Source organism: Capricornis sumatraensis, chromosome 17, assembly GCF_032405125.1.
Source record: "Capricornis sumatraensis isolate serow.1 chromosome 17, serow.2, whole genome shotgun sequence".
NCBI lineage: Eukaryota > Metazoa > Chordata > Mammalia > Artiodactyla > Bovidae > Capricornis > Capricornis sumatraensis.
Window position 1 is genome coordinate 17380122 of NC_091085.1, and position 17113 is coordinate 17397234.

A 17113-nucleotide genomic window follows, 5' to 3' on the forward strand; every position below is an offset into this window, starting at 1 on the left:
AGGCTAAAAGGATCTGAGGAGCAAACATCTGGAAAAGCAGAATTCAGGCAAGAAGGAATTAGAGATGGTGACGGCTGGAAGAAGGGATCCCTTAAGGAAGCAATGAGGGGGATGCATGTCCTGTGCAGAAGACTCCAGTGAGGGAGTTTTCTGAGCTTTTTTCCTTTTTTTAAATGCATGATTGGGGAAGGAGATACAATGAGCAAGAGGTGAACATCATGTGATCTCTGTGGGCAGGTCTTCTCCTTGAGCAAAGTCTCTCTATAAAAGCCTTGTTCTCTCTCCCCATTCACAAACACACGGTCCAGAATGCTGCATGGACATAGAGAATAAGCATATGGGTGCTGAGGGGGGAAGGGGGGGTGGGATGAACCGGGAGATCTAGGTACATGATTGATACTGCGTATAAAATAGATAATTAAAGAGAACTAGGGTTCCCTGCATAGCCCAGGGAACCCTACTCAACACTCCGTGATGACCTAGACAGGAAGGAAATCAAAAAAAAAGAGGGGAGGGGATATATGCACAGCTTCTGGCTCTGCTGTGTAAGCAATGTAAAGCAACTAGACTCCAATAAATTTAAAAAAAAAAAGACCAGAATAAATACCATATGCTTCCTCTTCCAGTGAGCTTCCTTTTCCTACAGCCCTTCACCACAAACACATTTAGCTAATTGGGATAATTCAGCCCCAAAGAGAAGGGCGCATTTTCAGGCAAATGAACCGAAACCCACTGCTAGATTTCTGTGATTTCCTTTGGGTTTATTTTCGTTCTGGGATACAGTCCACTCTGCAGCAAAGGCTGCCTCCCTCTGTGCCCAGAGAGCTCCATCCATCCAGTTCTCTGCAAATGAGACCTGGAGCTCCAGCTTTTCCCGGGCCCTTCCGGGTAACGCTCAGTCATTCTGGGCAACCACTCCCTTTAAAACTAGGACGGCCTCTTGTGTAACCACAGCACAGAGTCTAAAGCAAACTGAAATGTTTTCTGGCATGACCATTGCCAACTCGGGGTTTGGCTAGAAGGTGCAAACGGGGACCAGTTCTGCAGTAGGACAGGGTAACCTCCACAGTGGGTCACACGCCAGCAGCTTCCTGGGGGCAGGAGGCTGGACGCTGGCCCTCTGCTCTCTGGGCCACGGGCCCTGTCTCCAGGGCAGGGCCTGACCCAGCAAAAGCAGCAAGCGGGCCTATTACTCCCTGCCTCATTCCTACAAGAAGAAAGCAGACATTGAGAAGTAGCTTAAGGAAGTGGAGCCCAAGGTCCCAAGTTCCTTTCCAAAAGTACATGCCTAAAACATTGGCACAGCCACAGACCCTAGCTCATCGCCAGCCCCTCCGATTCTGTCCCCAAGCAGACTGACACAGCACACACTGTCACTCAGCACACTAAATCACATGACAGTAAGAGAATTTCTCCCTTCCTTCCTGCCAAATGGTGGCAATCTGAACCCTCAAGTGAAAAAAAAAATACTGATACAAGAGCATAGGTGTACACAAACCGATCAAAGAGCTTCCTCAAAATTCCCTTCTCTCTCGCTGTTTAGGAAAGTGCTTTTCTACTCAAGAAAAACTGAATTTGAGGAAGCATTAACATCGGGCATGAAAACTTAAATATTGTAAAACTTTAGTTTACCAACACCAAATGACTTCTTTGTAACTATTAACAGGAGGAAAATAATAAAGCTTTAAAAAATTCTACATTCGACAATATCGGGAATAAAGACGTTAAATCCTGTGAAGCTCACTTGTACTTGAGAATCAAAGTCAGACACCCTCATCATTTTTCACCTTGCATTTCTTCAGAGTGTCACACAACCTCTTTGTTTAGGTGCTACCCGTCAACAGGCATCTCCAGACAGACACGTCACCAACAAGTAACAAGGCTGAGCTGGGTACGTGAACAAGAATGCTGCTGAAGGTCTTTCGTTAGCAACAGACTCCAAGATGAGAAAGGCACTAGAAAAGAACCACCGGCATCTCGAAGAGAGAATGACGTCCTCACCATCAACCCTGGATTAATTCCCACCTTCTCCATAAGCTCTTGCCAACCACATTCTTGGCCTGTTCTCTCCTCTCACAACAGCAAGCTGCAGTCAAGTCTACAATGCACCGTCAACGCTTCCACGACCTGATTTTAGCTCCCCACCACTGTTACACATCTTCTGAGGGTGGAGACCGCCTCTCATCTTGGTAACGCTAACAGACCACAAAGCAGTGCGAGGCAAATCAGGAGGCTTCAGGAAATACTGTGGACTCACTGCCAGAGAAGAGATCATGATACTGCAAAGCCAACACCTCCAGGAATTAACAAGGAAAAAAGCCTACAAACCTCAAAGTACTCCTGTTATAAAACCTGCACACAGTTTCTGAGGACTGTCCTCTCCCCTTTGAAGCCACACATATCAGTCATCCTCTTTCTTCAATTTGCTGAGGCTCTGCTTACATACAGTAAGTCCCAGACATACGACCCTTCAAGCTGCAAATTTTCAAAGATGCAAAAGTGAGCTCCGTCAACGTCAGGCATGAGTCAGAGAGCAGCTTGCTCCCTCTGATTGCTGACAGTCCTTCAGCTCTACCATCTCCCACCTCCTCTCCCTCCTCCAGTCAGTAATTCTTCTTGATGCCAGCCCCTGTATGCCAGCAGTTGTACCGTACTACTGCACTTTTCAAGGTACTCTACTGTAAGATTAAAAGTGTTTTATTTTTGTGTTTATTTTTTAATGTGTTATTTGTGTGAAAGATATGATAAACCTATTGCATCACTGTACTATATAGCCGATTGTGTTGGCTGAATACCTAGGCTAACTTTGTTGGACTCACAAATGTGTTCTCGGAACACAACTCATTCATATGTAGAGGACATACAGTACAAGGCACACAACCCTCAAGTTCTTGCCTTAGATAACGGGGTGAACGTAGAGTTATTGACTGAAATAGGGAATGAAAAACAAGGAGCGAGTGAGTTGCATGTGGGACATAAATCAAACCAGCTGTGGACATGTTAGGTTTGAGGGATGAGGAACAGATCCAGGGGCTCTGGTTAAACAGCTCCAGAGCCCTGCAGAGAGGTCTGGGACAGGTTTGTTGATGTGAGGGGCATGTGGGTGGAGTTGAAGTCCTGGCACTGGACGGAGAGAGCAACGGAGAAGATGTAAAAATGGAAGCGAACCCTGGAGGAACTTTAGTGTGAGCAGCAGGCTTCTCCTTACTGGTGGTGGTTATTGCTGTCCTTCTGGTAAAGAGAGAGAAGAGTTATAAGTATTTAGGACTTTCCCCTAGACATTGACTTGCATTAAAAAATGGACCAAAAACAATATTCACGAGGACATGCCTTTCATGCCAGCTACTGGGATGGCCAGAAAGTTCATTTGAGTTTTTCTGTTATGGCTTCTGGAAAAACTCGAACAAACTTTTTGGCCAACCCAATAGATTCATTACTTATTCTGATTTCTTAATGACCCTGAGCACATGCAGAAGTGCTTTGTTCTCAGGAGCGACTAAAACAATCTTCAATGACTGGCAGAGAACTCAGCAGGAAGAGGGAAGAATAAGTCTATAATTCTACTACAGTGAACAAACACAGAGGATGTTTATCTCCTATATTTTAATATACTGATCAACTTTTACTCTAGTCAATTGAACTTTCTTGTTCTGATGATGACAAAGTGAAACTCTCCACTCATCTTCTGCTAATTTCACTTAAACAGAATTGCTGTTACACTGTTGGAGGGAATGAGTTATCCTTCCCATTTCATTCATTTCTTCTTTGTTCGCCTCTCAAAAACACTTCCTAATTGTTAAGAAGTCAGAGATGGTTCCCTTTGAATCTCTTTCCAGCTGTTTCCTACTTAGCCTAGAATGTTTGGGCATGGGCTGAAACTGTAGAAGGTTTCTGTTATTTCTCAGAGACAGGCTAAGTAAGGCTGGTCCATGTCCCTCCTCTCAAACATCCTGGCTGATGAATTAGCAGAAATAAGAAAGAAAAGGAAAATGGACAGAAAAGAGGAAAGAAAGAAAGCAAAAAAGAAAGAAAGAAAGAAAAGTGCTAATGCATTAGTTGAACTCTTGACAAACCCCACAGTTACATGTTTGGTTAATTGGAAGACAACAGTAGCTTCCCTCTGTAGTTCCCCTGACACACAAACACCCCTTCCACCAGATCAGAATAAACTTAGATGCTCCTAAATTGAGCAGCTAGTCAAGAGAACCAAAGAAAGACTTATTGAGAACAAAGTAACTATACTTAAAACCACACAGTTAACACTTTTACAATACAGATCAGAATAAACTTAGATGCTCCTAAACATCAAGCAGCTAGTCACTAGAATCAAAGAAAGATTTACTGAGAACAAAGTAGCTGTACTTATAGCAACACTAACTGTACTTATAGCAACAGTAACACTTTAACAATAAAGATCAGTCAGGAAATGTTCAGTCAAAAAGACAATGTAATTTTAAAAGGACACCCACATTTTTTCCCCACATATCCCCAAAACAACAAAACTGAAATGATTTCTTTTTTATTTTTTAGAAATAAACTTGTAGTTGAAAACTTGCTTCACATTTCTGTGAATAGAAATAAAAAGAAAATTGTTTCAGATATCAGTGGGAGCTCAAGCCAGAAGCCTACTGGCTCCAGGACTCATCAAAACCAGCAGAGCCAGTAGACGTTTCAATCCTGAGGTGTCCTTAGACCAATATACCTACAATACACCAGGCGTGATCCAGGGTTAGAACCAGGCTCCCTGCTGTGGAATTAGGAGACACCACACTAAGTGAAGGCCAAAAATCTATGATTAAGTACCCTACTTGCCTGTGAAGTGGATTTAGTAAGCTTGTCTGCTCCCCTCCCCGGAAGGAGAGTTATATACGCGAATAATCGCTGGTTCTGAACCAAAGCACCTGGTTCAGCCCGGTGAACCCGATAAAGGCAAAGCCAGAAATGGAAAAGAAAGAAAGAAAGAAGGAAGAGAAGGAGACTCCAAACCATCCCAAGCACAGGCACACACACACACACACCCCTCCTGCACAAGGGACTTGTACCTACAATGTCTAAGAACACAAGAAAGCCAGGATAGCAAACTCAACAAAAATTCAGCAATTTAGAGATCCGTAACATAAAAGGGAAGTGAAATTGCCCACATCCAGACCCCAGAAAAAGAACTACACTGAGAAGAAATATTTAAAGAAATAATGACCAATTCCTCAAAATTAAAGAATCTGAAAGACCTCGAAAGACTTCAATCTATTTAATAAAGGACTCAGAGTACCAAACAGGGAAATAAAGAAAATGGTGCTCATAAGATATGTTATTGAGGAATCTGAGAATATCAAATACCAAGAAGAAAATAAAAAGCATCCTGACGAGGAAGATATTTTTTAAAAAGACCCAGAATGACATCAGAGTTCTCAACAGTAAAACTGAATTCACAGCAATATGTTTTAAGTACTGAAGGAGAATTCTGAGCATTCAACTGTATACTCAAACTGCCATTCAAATGTGAGGGCATAATAAACATATCAGACATACAAACACCCAAAATTTAGCACATAAAAAACTATAGTGATAACACTCTTAAAAGACAATTTTTAAATGTTTAAATAAACGAAGCGCTATGAGATTTTCAATGTCTACTGTTGTCTTCTGAAAACTTTAAGATAAAAGACAAAAAGGAAAAAATAACCAAATTGATCCAGAACCTAGAATCATATCAACATGATGGGGGTGGGCAGCCCAGAAACGAAACGTAGAGTTCATTAGTTATTTATCTTATTAGAGATGGAGAAAGAAACATGGTTGAGTTTAAGAAAAGTGAAAGTTGTTCAGTCACGCCCAACTCTTTGAGACCATGGACTGTAGTCCGCCACGCTCCTCTATCCATGAATTCTCCAGGTAAGAATATGGGAGTGCCTAGCCATTCCCTTCTGAAGGGGATCTCCCAACCCAGGGATTGAATCTGGGTCTCCTGCATTGTGGGCAGATTCTTTACCACCTCAGCCATCGAGTTTAAGATGCCAATAGATAAATGAGAGCATAAGTCTCACAGCTACCTTAGAAACAAAGACAGACTATACATTAGTGGAAACAGCAGAAGAACACTTGCTTTAGTAGAGAGAAAAGAGGAGAGGAAAAAAAATAAAAAGCAGAAGGTATCAAAAATAATTAGTAAGTAAAAACTGTAAAATCACAGAAATCCTAACATAATGGTAACTGCAATATATTATATATAAATGGATTAGACTCACAAATTAAAAGGCAGTGATTCTCCCATGTATTTTTTAAATCCAACAATACGTTGACTACAAGACACTTAAAGCAAAAAGACCAAGGTTGAAAATAAAAAAAAATAAAGCTATACTGGACAAATATAAATCAAAATAAAGTTAATGACCTTAGTAAACTACATGAAACACAAAGAGGATCATTTTACATCGATAAAGGGATAAGATTATGGAACAAGAAGATGAATACCTAACAATACGCCCCAAGCAACATATAGAACTGTACAGAAAAGTTAAAAAATCAACTACTGTAATTGGAGATTTTAACATACTCTTCTCAGGCAGTGCTATCAGACAGGACAAAAAGAAAGAGAAATTAAGGTATCTGTAATCAATAATGTCAAGCATTCTGTTTTATACATACATACATGTGTATGCACATACTTTGAAAGAAACAGAGGATAAATATTCTATAAAAACAAACTGTTTTTGAAGGAAATATTTCAAAGGATGAAATTATACATACTCTCGTCTCATGCCAAAATTGTAAAATATTTAGAACTTAATAAAAGGATAGATTTTTATGATTTCAATATGCTGTTAAACTAAATATGGTTAAAAAGAGAATCGTAATTGAAATTTTAAAAGATTTAGGACTCAATGATAAAGACATTTCATATCAAAATTTGTGAAACATGGCACAATAACACCAAGAAGAAGAATTTTAGAGCTCTAAAATATTTATTAGGAAAAAAAGAAGATTCAGAACATTTTCTATGCCATATTTAAATTGGCAGTTTTCCTAAAAATTGCTAGTGAAAAGGTCATCATGACTGAATATTTAAGTTAAATTCAGTCACAGTAAACCCTGAAAACCAGAATTTATTAAAATCTACTTGATGTACTTTATATTTTGCTGTGCTCACTCAACAAGGATTGCTTGTATACTATAATTAATATACACAGGCTATCCCTTAAAGTAAAAAACTAATACTCTTAACTCCTATTTTTATTACTGATTGGTACGTATGACTTCCTTAGGGGGGAAAAAAATCTCCAAAATCACAATGGAAATTGACTAGAAAATATAATCAGACATATAAAAATTCACTACCTAGGAACAGAGAAATAAATCTCAAGGCTAAAATAACCTGTTTTACTTTCGAGTGCGCACGTGTGAGTGTGCATGCTCAGTCAATTCTGACTCTCTGAGACCCCACAGACTGTATTCCCGGCAGGCTCCTCTGTCGGGAGGCTTCTACCAAACCTAGGTGTACCCCTTCCGCAGCAGGGGGTGAGACGCTGATGTGGTAACAGGCACCTCAAATCGCTCTCCCCTTGTGCGCGCATTCACCCTCCTGTCATTCTGCATTCTCTACCTTTTAAACAGGGCCTCCCAATAATAACCAATAATGTCTTGCTCAGAGTGTCAACATCTTCTTTGTCCATTTGATGGGTGTGTTCTCATGATGCTGCTCCCAAGGAAGACTCAGGTGCCAAACATTTGGGCTTTGTGTCTGAAGTTGAAGAGCACGCAGCATCGGGAGACTGAGAAAGGCTATCCCCAAGGAAAGACATGTCTGGGTACAAGTCACAGGAGCAGACAGACTAACAGCTGTAATGAAGCTAAATGCGAAGAGGCTGAAACCGGGAGGGGATGATGAAATGGTGCAGGAGGAGAGTTTTGTTTGTTTCGCTAACTTATATAAGCCTGTTCAAAACACGACCTTTGAACTAAGCAGAAAATAGTCATGCTGCCCTAGTTTCCATCATGCGGTAGATATTATGACATCAATAAAATCTCCTTCGAGCCATAGTGGTCTTTCCTCCTAAGGTCACCCAGGACATACAGTGTACTGAAAAGGAGAGGGGTGCCTGGTATCAGGATCAGTACTCCCAGACTCATTTCACAGATGCTCTGACTAAATAATTCTTACTCTGCTATAAGAAGCCTGAGGTGCCGTATTTCATCATGTCAAAAACTAGTTTCTAAAACTGCACTGACTAGTGTAAAGCAGAATAAACCAAACCTTCCCCTTTAATGAATATGCGGTAGACTTGACCTTGTAAACAAAACCTAATGCTGAACCAGTATGGAAGTAACCTCCAAAAATAAAGCTAGATCTGTCTAGGAGCCAGTGTGAAGCTTCAGCTATACGAGACAGTACAGAGAAAACAGGACTTCAGTGGTTCTGCAGGGGATGGGAGTCGGCCTGCCAATGCAGGGGCTACAGGTCTGAGCCCTGGTCTGGGAGGTTTCCACGCGCTGCCCAACAGCCAATCCTGAGCATCATAAGTACAACTACGGAGCCTACGAGCCACAACTACTGAACCCGTGTGCCTCAACACGAAGTCCACGCACCTAGAGCCTGCGCTCTGCAACAAGAGGAGCCTCTGCAGGGACAAGCCTAGGCACTGCAACAGGAGCAGCCCCCGCCGCTGCAACCACAGAAAGCCCGCGCAGAGCAGTGAAGACCTAGCACCATCAAAGGGAAAAACAATGCCCCCATCAACCTTCATAAGGCCAATATAACACATGGGATGTGGACCGACAGTGGGGTTTTAAGGCCAACAGACATCAAAGGATTTAGCCACAGCTGGTTCTTTAATGACTTCGTGCAAGGGAGAGCGGCACGCACCAAGCAGTGCTGGTCCCTGAAATGCAGCTGTGAACGTGTGCTAGTGGCTCAGTCGTGTCCAACTCTTTGGGACCTCATGGATTGTAGCCTGCCAGGCTCCTCTGTCCACGGAGTTCTCCAGGCAAGAGTACTGGAGTGGGCCGCCATTTCCTTCTCCAGCACATCTTCCTGACCCAGGGATCGAACCTGGGTCTCCCACATTGCAGGCAGAATCTTCACCGTCTGAGCCACCACAGAAGCCCTGAAATGTGGTTAATAAAAGTCAAAGTATACTACTTAACTCATGAGGAATGAGACCTCATAGAATTATCATGCTGGATCAGAATACTCACCCACCTAGGATAGCACTCCACTTCTAACAAGGACACTCAAGAACACTTGAGTCATTCACGGCCTTACTCTTCCCACCTAAGTCTTGAAAGTACAGCGTAATGTCTGCTTGCTTTCAAATCACTGGGTGAGACTGCTGTAAACGATGGAACATCCAAGGGTTCCAGCCCTGAGTAACGGAGCATGACTTTCACAGCAGTGGCTGGAGCACAACTATGGCTCCAAAGCGGGGGTTACAGTTTTGTCCAGCATTTTGGCTTTGCCTCTGGTCCTTAGCGCTAGCATCACCATAAAAACTAACAAGCAGGTACGAGGGTGACCAGATATTCAGATTTACTGTGAGACTGAGGGAAATGGGAAAAGCCTACATACAGTCCAATAACATAGAACAGCCTGTCTTACCTAAATGGACTATCAAGGCCTGGTTTTATCAAGTGGTCCACTCTTTGGCGGTGAAAGAAAGTGAACAGGCTTGTTTCCTCATAACCTACTTAAACACTCACCCAGAGCCTCATGGAGTTCTCTGAGCTTCTAGAACTAAAAGCTGCAGCACACACACGGAATGACCAGCATACAGCAGAGCAGTCTGTGAGCAGCATGGCTGAGAAGTGACAGGATCAGGTCCCAGACTCCATTAACACCTAAGAGCCAAAGAAAACGCAGCGCTGCCTTCACAGCTTTGCGTGTGCTAGTCCATATCAACTAAAATGGCCAAGGAATTAAGAGAACTTGCCTATGAGACACCGTCAATAGTGGCATTAAACAGGTAAGAGCAACAGAGAGAAAAAGATGTCCAAAGCAGGACAAAAATTAAAGCTGATATAGTTTCCAGGCCAGGTATTCTTATATCCTTCTCAAAACATAGGCCAAAAGAGCTACATCTTAAACAGTAGCTTTAATTAACTGGAAAAGTGTACACACACATGCACACAACCCCATGTGTACTTGCACATACATGCAATTTCTGTCTTAATTAGAATAATAAAGACGGGTTAGGAAACTCAAAGTTTGAATTTAAAATTAAACTTTTATAATGGCTAATATGATGGGGTACATTTCTTTAAAAAGAGCAAATCCAACCCTCCCATGCAAAGGGAATTCTCCTTTGCTATCCATAGATCTGTAGGCAGTAAATGACTACTATGAGAAAACAGTCTGGATTCTCCGATTAGAAAATCTATCCTAAGTCTTCCATTAGGGAAAGAAAGGGGAGGGGACCATAAGAAATTAACCCAGCCAATTGTCCGTTAAGGAAAGAACACTAATTTACTTATCAGCAGTGAAAGGTGCAGTGAGAGACCAATTCTAATTGTCAAGTGGAAAGAAAGCTTCCTAAAGTCCCCGTGACCCCAATTCTTGGCTCTGCTGCAAGTCAGTGCAATGTCATGCTGGGTGGGGGGCAAGATGTCTCAGTTCCTCGCACTTCACTTGGCCTCATGGAACAAAACAAACCACAATGGGAACCATGATAAAGTTAATAACATGCAAATTAATGACATTCAGGGTCTACCTAAGAAAGATGCACTTTGGCAATATAATTTCTTTATCTGAAATAGTGTCTAAAAAAGCGAAATGTGACTCTAATAGAATAGCCTCCCACCCTCAGTCCCCAAAGTCAAAAAAGAAACACAAAAGTACACATAGAGACGCATCCTCCCCACTGACACACAAAGCAAATCTGAATAAAAGTAAACTCCTGTCACATTAAGGCACGAAAAGATGTAATGAAATTTCCATACAATTATAAAGCAGATTTTATTTCCTACTGCCTGAAGATGTTAAAAATGGAACATAATGCTTGCCTGAAAAGCTACCGAATGGCTAAGATATGCCAAAAGTGTAAGCTGGGAAAAGCTGATGAGAGAATCAGCTGTGTTCTAATCACATGACATAAAACACAGACCCAATTATAATGTTAGAGCAGCAGCTAATAGGCATTAGGTTACCACTCCAGGAACCACCTCTGCTACTTGTAAAGGTCAATGGAAGTCTGCAGCAATTCAATTACAAAGTGAGTAAGACCAGTTCAGTTGCAATGTCAACAGAAGTCAAAGCAAATTGCTTTACTCTGTAACGCAGAGAACATTTTTATATCATAATCACAGTCCTCAAGCATTATTTACAGATTGAGATTTCTGCCTATATAAACAAACAAAAAATATGACCGCCATCTACTATTGTCCTTAGGAACCAAAAAGTAATCAGATACTGAATCAAGCTGTCTTCCATAAACTTCTGAGGAAGCCTGACATTTTGACAGCTCAGGAAATTTAGAGCACTATGCTCAGAACACCTTCCAGTCCAGCTGAGAAAGGAGGGTGGTTGGATTCCTAGCTATTTACCTGTTCTCCTCCCCTCCATTCTTTTCCCCTGAACGATATAAATTATCAATTGCCAGATGAAGACCTTAAGTAGCAACCAATAAGTCTCCTTACTAAGCTGGACAAAAACAACCAAAACCCCATGACTAAGTTACATTTTCTTGGAAAGTTATATAGAAAGTACAAATAGTTCCTCTATTTGTCCTCAGGAAAATATAAGCTAAAATTCTTGAGTATGTACTAAATGTTGGGTGCTTCAGTTCAGTTCAGTCCAGTCACTCAGTCGTGTCTGACTCTTTGCGACCCCATGAATTGCAGCATGCCAGGCCTCCCTGTCCATCACCAACTCCAGGAGTTCACTCAGACTCACGTCCATCGAGTCGGTGATGCCATCCAGCCATCTCATCCTTTATCTTCCCCTTCTCCTCCTGCCCCAAATCCCTCCCAGCATCAGAGTCTTTTCCAATGAGTCAACTCTTCGCGTGAGGTGGCCAAAGTACTCATTTGTTCTTGGCAAAAGCCATGTGAAAGTTTACTAACCCAAACTCATGAGGCTTGGAGGGGAATTTGCCTAGGTCATAAAAGACAAGAAGAGGACAGGGACTGAAATCCAGGTTAGGTTACACCCAAACCTAGCCACAAATAATGCTGCCATTCAATAAAACTCATCGCTGTCTTAAGTGTTTCCACAAATATGTTGAGCTCAGTCGCTGTGTCCAACTCTGCTGTGACCCTATGGACTGTAGCCTGCCAGGCTCCTCTATCCACAGGATTTCCCAGGCAAGAACACTGGAGCGGGGTTGCCATTTCCTTCTCCAGGGATTTCCAGTAACACTGATCCCCAAAATGCCAGGGCAATGAGACTGTGAGAGCAGCCCAGGGGGAGATGAAGGATGTACTAAATCCAACATGAAAACACTAAGCAGGGAGGGCTCCCCATTCTCAATGTGCGGCCACGGAAGCTTCTCCAGGTCAGCTCAGGCGAGTGGGACTCCATGTGTTTCTCCTTGGGCTTTGCTTCATGTTTTCTACTTCAAAATCTTCAACTTACACCCAAGACACAAAATAGTAAGCACAGCTTACATCAGTTAGGCTGAAACTACTGTAACTTAAGTACACATGTCGGTATGCATGTTTTATGTGTATATGTGCCTTTATATACGTATGTAATGACAAGGAAAAAGAGGTACGTTTAAAGATGAAAATCAGATTCTCACTTTCTAAGGAGAACTTATGTCATAGCTGACTAATATTCTTCCAGGTTTATACTTATACATTTATTCACTTAGTTTTCCTTTGAGAATGGAGGTGATTCTGAAATTCTGTTTTATAACTTACTTTAGCCACTCAAAAACACACTATGTGTATTATTTCTCTGGACACATTTTTATGTGTGTGTGTGTGATCCTTGGAAGCTGAGGAGCCTGTGTGTGGTTAGTAAGGGACCTACATTGCTTGCGTTTGGCTGTATAAAACAAGGCTTCTAGGAGCACACCCACACAAGAGAACATGAGGAATAATACACAGCAATATAAAAGGAGAGAGCTCTCTACACGGGCATGAAAGTAACACCAGATATACTGTAGTTCTTTTTTTAAATAAAGGACTCAACTATATATACGCTTTTATATATATATGAAAGATTCTAGAAGAAAAAAATAAATTATAGGTTGAACCATGTCAAACGGCTGCTATTCAATCATTTTTGACACAAACAGCAGGGCAGTTTCACATGGAACGACCCTACTCATAACAGTGGCTAGCAATCCAATTTGGAATTTTAACTTTCAAAGGACTTAAGAAACTACAGGCTGAAATGACATGAAATTAATGTTGCTTTACTATTTTGAAGCACTGAATGAAAAAAAAAGTGTGACGGTGCAGATATTACATAACTCTAGAACTGAGAGATGGCACTAGGCATGGCTCAACCTGTTAACGGCAGTGGCTACAGATCTGGTTTGCAGATGCACCTAGGGGGCAGGGACTGAAGTACTGGAATTGAATGGAGACTTTTCACTTTATTACAACTAACATAAGACCAGACACTGGTTCACTGAGGTAAATGGGTACAAGCATCATGATAAAACACATATAATACTGAAATAAAATTACTATTTTCCCTCCTCCTTGCCCATAAAAATGAGCACCCCTCTTTTCCTTGGGGGTCCGTTCTTGTAACAATGTATTGTATTCTAGGTTTAAAACCATCCTCACTTCAGTTCAGTTCAGTCGCTCAGTCGTGTCTGACTCTGCGACCCCATGAATCACAGCACGCCAGGCCTCCCTGTCCATCACCAACTCCCGGAGTTCACTCAGACTCATGTCCATCAAGTCCATGATGCCATCCAGCCATCTCATCCTCGGTCGTCCACTTCTCCTCTTGCCCCCAATCCCTCCCAGCATCAGGGTCTTTTCCAGTGAGTCAACTCTTCGCATGAGGTGGCCAAAGTACTGGAGTTGCAGCTTTAGCATCATTCCTTCCAAAGGAATCCCAGGGCTGATCTCCTTCAGAATGGACTGGTTGGATCTCCTTGCAGTCCGAGGGTCTCTCAAGAGTCTTCTCCAACACCACAGTTCAAAAGCATCCATTCTTCGGCGCTCAGCCTTCTTCACAGTCCAACTCTCACATCCATATATGACCACTGGAAAAACCATAGCCTTGACTAGACGGACCTTAGTCGGCAAAGTAATGTCTCTGCTTTTGAATATGCTATCTAGGTTGGTCATAACTTTCCTTCCAAGGAGTAAGTGTCTTTTAATTTCATGGCTGCAATCACTATCTGCAGTGATTTTGGAGCCCCCAAAAATAAAGTCTGACACTGTTTCCACTGTTTCCCCATCTATTTCCCATGAAGTGATAGACCATGATCTTAGTTTTCTGAATGTTGAGCTTTAAGCCAACTTTTTCACTCTCCTCTTTCACTTTCATCAAGAGGCTCTTTAGTTCTTCTTCACTTTCTGCCATAAGGGTGGTGTCATCTGCATATCTGAGGTTATTGATATTTCTCCCTGCAATCTTGATTCCAGCTTGTGCTTCCTCCAGCCCAGTGTTTCTCATGATGTACTCTGCATGTAAGTTAAATAAGCAGGGTGACAATATACAGCTGTGACGTACTCCTTTTCCTATTTGGAACCAGTCCACTGTTCCATGTCCAGTTCTAACTGTTGCTTCCTGACCTGCAGACAGGTTTCTCAAGAGGCAAGTCAGGTGGTCTGGTATTCCCATCTCTTTCAGAATTTTCTACAGTTTATTGTGATCCACACAGTCAAAGGCTTTGGCATAGTCAATAAAGCAGAAGTAGATGTTTTTCTGGCCCTTTCTTCTCCATCTCTTTCAACCATCACTCTGATTTCTTTATAACTAGCCACTGTTTCTAATGAAAAACCTAAGAATTATTCTTAAAATTAAAGAAGTAAATCAACACAGCACTTGAAAGGCACATGATAGCTCAGGAAAGATTGGTCGTGGAAAACTCCAGAGAAGAGAAGATGCTGTGTTGAGGCACTTGGGTTTGTACTTGAGCAGAGTGGTAAGGAGCCCAGACTGTGGGATCTGACTGGTCAATCTTGGGTCTGTCCCTCACCAGCTGGGAGACTGAAGTAAGCTACTGCACCTTCTCTGAGTCTCAGTTTCCTCAATTATAAAATACCAATAATAATTGCTAGCAACCGTAGCTGGCATATAATAGGCTATCTAGACCTATGCAGTAGTGTTACCCTCTCAACTGTATATTCCGTTCTCACAGTAAGTATTAAAAATGTTAAGAGTCCACCTTTGAAATAATTAAGATAATAACCAGAGAATTAAAGAGTCACTATTTCTATTTATACCCAAAGAGAAAAATAAAACCGTGACCATCATCACATTTCAAGCTCAAAAACTCATGCTGCTGAGTTCAGAGAACAAATATTAGTACCCACAAAATATGAGACGTATAATTCACTGTAAAAATATTCACTGAAGATTTTGTTTTTTCCCCTATCCAAGGGTGACACTGGGCTTCTAAATACTGGCTCAGAAGACACGCAGGAATGCCATGGGAAGTAGAATGAGCATTTAGGAGGAGGCAGGCTGCTAAGTTGCAACCCAGGGTTCATTAAAAGCAACGTGAAGACAACTGGTTATAGGAGTAGTCTCCACAGTTGACTCAACCCCAAGTCATTTTTTTTCTTCAATAGCTGGGAAGGATTTAGTAAGTACAAATTAACTGGCCACAGGTTTGTTTGGTTATAGTAATTGTATATGGCACTCTTTACTCTGGGTAACATTTTTCTTTTGCTCCTCTGCACAGCTTGGGGATCTTAGTTCCCTGACCAGCAATTGAACCTGGAACCCAGCAGTCAAAGTGCAGTCTTAACCACTAGACCATCAGGGCAGTCCTGGGTGCCTGGTAATTTTTATCATGGTCCCTAAGAGTTTTCTGAGCAATCAAAGTCACCTGGACTTGGCCACATTGAGATAATACCTTTCCCTTCAAGATTTCTCTTCATCTTCCTGGCTACCAAAGGAAATGTTTCAAATCAGTCACTCCTGAAAGCCTTAAAAAGTCTATTTCATTCAGGATAAACAATACTTTGGTTGGTTTGAAAAGATGTTTCTTAGACAGCCCAGCTACCTCCTACGCTGTAAGTGTTTCAAAGGGGGCTATAAAGAGTGACAGCTGCTTGAATTCAGAACTAGAAATTAAAATAAAAGCTATTAGAAGTGAAGGAAAAAACCCACACCACAGGGAGACAAGCTTGAAAGACTTCTTCTTTCTTCTATAAATTCAAGTTACCTGCCATGAACTTATTTTCACCACAGAAGCAACTATGTATTTTTTTTAAGGCATTAAATAAGCCTTTTTCCCCCCTCCAGAGAAAAGGGGAAATGTTCATCCCACACAGAAGCACAGTTAAGATTATAGAGGAAGTCATATAAGAAGCTGCCTCGTGCTTTGTCGCTAATACGCCGGGGGCTGAGCTTCAGGGAGGCATCTGGGGAGACGGCCATGCAGAGGAAGCCGCGTGCGTGATTTACGGGCAGGCCACAATTCAGTCACAGCCCTGATATTCCGGCTGCCTTTTCCAACCCACTGATCTAATCACTGTAATAGTGAGACATAATCTGGCTACACAGGCTGTCACTGAGTCAAGCGCGGGCTTAGATTTTACTTCACAACACGGTAATTCCATGCTATGGAACCGTGACTTTGCTCTGAGAAGGTGACAAGAGGTCTTGATCCTCGGGGAAGTTATTATCCAGGGTCCACCCGTGAAGGGTCATGCAAAAAATAAAAATGGTAAGAATCAAGAGAGGATGACCAAGCCTAAGACAAAGACCTACCTGGGACCAGTTACGTGGGGTGGTCATCCTTCTATGCAAACTGAACAGATATGTCTACAAGGAAATGCCAATGGCTCTGAAAATCCACATCAACCAAGGTTTTACAGCGGTTCCTCTCTCACATAAGGACCCTGGTACAATTTGAGAGAGGATGGGGTAGTAACAATTTACTTACAAAAGCATGCTTTCGTGACGGTCATTTTTTAAAAAAATATCAGAGTATAGCTGATTAAGCCCGTATACATGGACTTCCCTGGTGGCGCAGGGGTAATG

The 17113-nt window shown here is 42.0% G+C and overlaps 1 protein-coding gene across 1 annotated transcript in view; it reads right to left on the reverse strand.

The window, feature by feature from the left end:
• Window positions 1-17113, reverse strand: part of ARHGAP10 (Rho GTPase activating protein 10) — a 373837-nt gene that overhangs the window by 26220 nt on the left and 330504 nt on the right. The gene's annotated exons all lie outside the window — the stretch shown is intronic.